Raw genomic sequence first — 5,803 nt, 5'->3', positions numbered from 1 at the left:
GCTTATGGTGGAGAGGTTTAAAAATGCTATCTGTCCATTTGTCACTCTCATTCTCACACACACATACACACTCCGTGACATCAAGGGGCATACAAAAGGATTGTGCAGCTTTTGTGCCTGCTAAAATGAACCGTGTTCTCAAAGCACCCGCAATGGGTGAAATGACCCCTAAGTGCACTGTCAATTTTGCACATTTACATGACGTAATACGCATACATTTACGCCAAATCGCAGCCCTTTCCATCCAAATGAGCCTCACTGCAAAACACCAGCACTAAAAGCCACACACAGTTAAAATGAATGTTATTAGCATCTTCAGAGAGCTGGTGGCAATTGAAGCACATTTAATGCATGGGTGTCATGCCCAGACTTCCCAGTGATCATGACAGCAGTGATTGTAGTAAGGCGTAGCCATTGTCATGCCAGGCATGCTCATGAGCGGATATTTCGACCCTCTAGTATGATGGTGTCAAACTCATTTTAGGTGGCAGGACGGATTTGTCAAATAGTGACACTGTGCGAGCAGAATTACTTTCCATCTGTCACAAGCTTAAAAAAAATTGGGGAAAAAGCGAATACTCAAAAAATGTACTTAAGTACAGTACTCAAGTAAATGTAGCCTTCTTAGTTACTGTCAGTGTCCACCAGTGGTCACACCACACAAAGCATTAGGGGTAACCTTCTTATGCTACTTATTTCAGGTCTAGGATTAAATAGTAAGGTTTAGAGTATTATGGTATGGTCTACCTTGCATTCTATGATAAAGTGAGTGTGCGTATGGCGCTGTTAATGGTTCAGAAGCCTGATGGTCTAACAAACTGATTTCTTTTTAATCTTTTCCATTTGAGTTTTGGCACTCAGTCGGTGCCATTATTTATTTTGCATAAAGAATAGTACAATTGTAGAAACCACTTCAGTTTAATAGTGTCTCGACGACTCACGATCCGTGTTGTGTTCTGTCACCCTGCTGTGTTTTCTTGTGTTCCTTGTTTCCTAGTTTTAGTTAGGGTTTTACCTTACACTTGTATACCTTTATTTTGTAGTGCTGTCCCAGTGTTTCCTGTCTTCTTCTTTTTTTAAAGTTACTGTTATCTGACTTGTCTCACCTTCCTGTGATTATTAGTTATCTCCACCTGTGTCCTGTTAGTCTCCAAGGCCTAGCCCAGGGGTCTTCAACGTTTTTCAGGCCAAGGATCATAGACATATAAAGGTAGACGCCTCCTTCGGCTCTGAAGCGTTCGTATCTCGGGCGCGCTTCCTTGTTCCGCAGGGCTAGCCTATCACTTCCTTCGTTCAGCAGGGCAAGCTGGAAACTTCCGTGTGCGTCACAGAAGGGGGCGTTCGGTAGGCCAATCAGAGGCAGGTGGGGCGGGTCTTTTCTTAAGAGGCAGCCGCGCAGCAACTAGTCAGTTAGATGCGCTGTGATTGGCCAGTAGTCAACGCGATGTGATTGGTCAGTAGTCAAACAGCCCTGCGGAAGAGCCTTGTATTGAGATACCAGTCGCTCCAATGAACTGCAGAGGCCAATGAGGTATCTAGGTTTCTATATCTATGCCAAGGATCCCTTAGGTAAGAGAGATGAAGCAGGAACATGCATATTATTGTATAAAATTGTGTTTTATAGATAGCTTCATAGACTTGTTTGACTTATCATCAGCGGTGATTATTATGTTTTTGTTTGTTTGTTTTCACATGTTAATGTGTATCTTCAGACAATTGATCACTTAAACCCTTAATACTTTGTAAAACTTGACTTTTGGCTCTGTACTTGGTATGTTCCTTTTCCCCTGTAGCGACAGCAAATCTCTTTGCAGTGTTGTGACAGATTTTTTTGCCAATGTTACCCTAATCCGATCTGAATAGGGATGAAAGGGTTCTAGTCCAGTTCTTATATTCTATTATAAGTTATAAAAGTTATGTTTTTTTATTTATTTACCTGAATAATTGCATAATTATGTATGTATGTAGATTATAATTTGCTTCACGGTTCTCCATGCATTCAAACTTTAGACAGAATATTTTCAAAACTGTAGATAGTTTTACTTCAATGCAATAAAAAAGGACATTATTATTTGATTGCTGCGTCTGTGTTGCCCACACACACACACACACACACACACACACACACACACACACACACACACACACACACACAGAGGGAGAGCTGTGAAAACCTACAGAACAACATCGACCTACCGTCCGCATCGGCTGGCGAAGAGGTCAACTCATTTCTCATTTTGAAAGCTTCCACGTTGCTGTACAGTACAGTACATCACTGTGGAGCATTAGAGACCCAAAGAAACTGAACCTGAGCTCTGCTGCGAGGGCGTCGACAGGCTCCCAGCACACAGCACCACATCCTTTGATGAAATTCTTCGCATTACAAAAGAAAAAAGGTGATAATTCTAGGGTGTGCGGCGGGGTGACTTACACAAGCTGTGGGTCAAACATGATGGAGATTAGAGTCTCATCTGACCTGGAACTCCTAGAATAAACTACTCCTGGTCAGCGGATACCCGTCCTCTGCAGTCTAATTAACTAGGAAGCAGTGGTGGAAAAAGTACTCAAATGTAAAAGTCCAGAATTTAAAATGTACTTGAGTAAAATTACAAAAGTATTGGTATCAAAAGGTACGTAAAGTACCAAAAGTAAAAGTACTAAAATGTTTGAAAATAGCAGATCTACAAGCTCACAACGCGTCGCCATACACAACGCGTTGTGAGCTTGTAGATCGGCTATGTTCAAATAGCCAAGGTATAAAATAGGGCTAAAGTGGTTAATGTATGTTTTATAATGTCGTCATTTATATCTTCAGTAATTAGTAACTAAAGTTTTCAAATAATTGTAGTGAAGTAAAAGTACAATATTACATACATATGTACATAACTAGAATAATGCTTGCAAGTGGAACACCAGTCTTTACACCTCAATGGACATGATCATCCAGGACACTATGTTTGTTTTATTTTCTTTTTTTTACACAGCCACGCTCATATTTCAAAGCAATTATTATGACACTCCGGAATAAGGTTTCCAAAGCATCACCTTTGTGCTTCAGTGGGCCATTTGGTGGACGCTTTTATCCAAAGTGCCTCGGCCTTCCATGAGCTAGTTTTAGCATGCATTGGCCCCCAGTGGACATCAGTCACCTTAACCCTGACAATGTTATTATGCCTTTCTCTTCACTGAACTGCACACGGACTGCAGACCACTGATAACCGCTTGTGTATTTCTGTTCCCCTTCCAGTTAAACAGGCCAAGGAACCCCTGATGGCTAATTTATACTTTGTTTGTGTTGCACCACCAATGCCGATGAATCTGAAATGGTCTAAAGACGGCATTGAGGCTATGTCTATGTCTGTTGCCTCAAAGGACCATACCAGTCTAATTTGGACTTCTAGTTTTTCAACAGTGATTGCCCCTTTTTTCAAAATATGTCGTGTATGGATTGTTGTGTATACATTTGAGTAGATCTGCGCCAACATTTTTAAATATCATTCAATGCCACTTGAGACTTTAAAGTGGCAAGGTACAGATAATTCACAGTTTTTAAAGTCACTATGCCATTTATCTTAATCTAGAATTACTATTACTCTATTAACAGCCATTCAAACATGCACATTGGTGTATCAACATGCCTGGAAAAACAGTTCCTTGCAAGCGCTGCATTTAAAACTCTAATTTTAGCTTGAAGAGGGTTAGTGATACATTGAGTTACAGCTAATTTACAGTTCTTCTGTTTGTACCCTTTTAGTAATGTTTATATATGCTCTTTTTGTAATGTTGCTTGTTTTCTGTATGGGGACTACGGATGGAAATTATCAGCCTTGCTAAATCAGGCGTATTTACATTGCATTGTACTGTATGTGTGGTGTTCATTAATATGTGCTGTCCCTCCCTAATAAACATATAATAAAATACCGGAATAAGGCCAAAATGTAAATTAACACAATATCTAAAAAGATTACGGGATTTTCTGGGAAATGGTCGAGGTTTATGTAAAGTCCTTTATAAGTTGCTGGTTCTCAACTTGGGGTTCGGGGACCCCCAGGGGGTAGCCTCCAGCCCCCAGCTAAATTATTGATAGTTTGTAAGAGTGATCTGGGATACGTGAAAGGTACCGTAAATTTCGGACTATAAGCCGCGACTTTTTTCCCATTTTTCGACCCTGCGGCTTATATAACGGTGCGGCTTATCTATGGATTTTTACAGCTAACGGCCACTAGGGGACCTCCTAAATCTATGGATTTTACACCCGCGGTTTATAGTCCAGTGCGGCTTATATATGTTCCAAACATTCAATTTAGCTGCTGCGGCTTATAGTGCGAAAATTACGGTACTCCAGTAACTAACACGGATGCTGAATATTACAAAGATTAAAACATTAAAAATACACAAATAAAGCTAATGTCATGCTGAATAAGAGCCTATTGCCCCAAACCTTTATGCAGTATAGCAAAAACCCTAACCCTACAAAAAATAAAAAACAACATAAAAACTAAAAGAACTGTGAAAAATATGGCTATTATGGCCAAAAATTGCCACACTTAACATACCGTACCGGTAGGCTGTTTCTGGTGGAGGAAATGACTCCAGCTGGGTCTACAGTAGAAGGGCTATTTCAGTCTGAGAACGATCATTCCCTCTTCCATCATCTAAATGCATCAATCCTCCTCCTGCACCCACGAATAAAGGTCAGGATGGAGAGCCCTGGAAGTGCATATTAGAGCCAGCCTTTTTTCCTGAGATAGGAAAATAGGATATTAATATTAAGCAATCATTTTGGCAACTCGCATTTCACTGGGATCACCTATACAGGAAGGTGCACTGAGCTCCGGGCACTGTATGTATGTATGTATATTGTCAAATGATGGCAGGGGGAAAAAAGCATTGCGCCAGGCCCCCTCCGGGCACCCTATGATTTCTGCTGTGCCACAGCCATGGTCAATTGAACTTCAAATGACCGATGTGAGAGGGGAAGTGCCCATAACCAGTGCCTAATGGTCGAAATACCAGCTTTTTCTCGCTGTTGATGTAAGAGTGCTGGAATTGTCCCTGACAGCCTGTCTTTCAGGCCCGCGGCACTACTGGCAGTCTTTAGCCAAGCCTCATCAGTGTGCGTGTGTGTGTGTGTGTGTGTGTGTGTGTGTGTGTGTGTGTGTGTGTGTGTGTGTGTGTGTGTGTGTGTGTGTGTGTGTGTGTGTGTGTGTGACACAGAGCTTGTGTGAGCTTGTCTGTGTGTGCGTGCTTGAATTAGTATACTAGGTTGTTTTATGGTTAAAAAATACGTTTAGGCTTACAATTAGGGGAAAATATCAGGTTAGAATGAGGTATTTAGGTTAGGTTTAGCGGTTGGGGTTTGAGTTACAGTATGTCTGATATATAGGAAGCTGCATGCAAAAATAAGACACAAATGGCATAAATTACCGTCATAAAATGTTTTATGTCCTCACAAGTATAGTAAAGTATAAGTTGACGTGTGTGTGTTAACATGCAGGTGCCTGTTTACGCGAAAGAAAGTAGGCAAAGTATCGCCGAATATGAAGGATTCTGGGACGCAAGCGTTTCTATTTATAGACATTCCGAGAGGAAGCAGAGTATGTGCACGTTGGACGTGCACGCTCGCACACACACACACACACACACACACACACACACACACACACACACACACACACACACACACACACGTATATGCAAACAAAGGAGACGGCTCATTATGGGAAACCACAGATCAATGGATGCTGGGTATCTTTATTGAGCACATTTCCTGCAAAGAAATTGCCTCCATTTTATGTACAAA

Source organism: Gymnoscopelus braueri (assembly GCF_963280865.1).
Source record: "Gymnoscopelus braueri genome assembly, chromosome: 24".
In the NCBI taxonomy this organism is placed as follows: Eukaryota; Metazoa; Chordata; class Actinopteri; order Myctophiformes; family Myctophidae; genus Gymnoscopelus; species Gymnoscopelus braueri.
The sequence above is the reverse complement of the archived record's forward strand: the minus strand, read 5'-3'. Positions refer to the sequence as shown.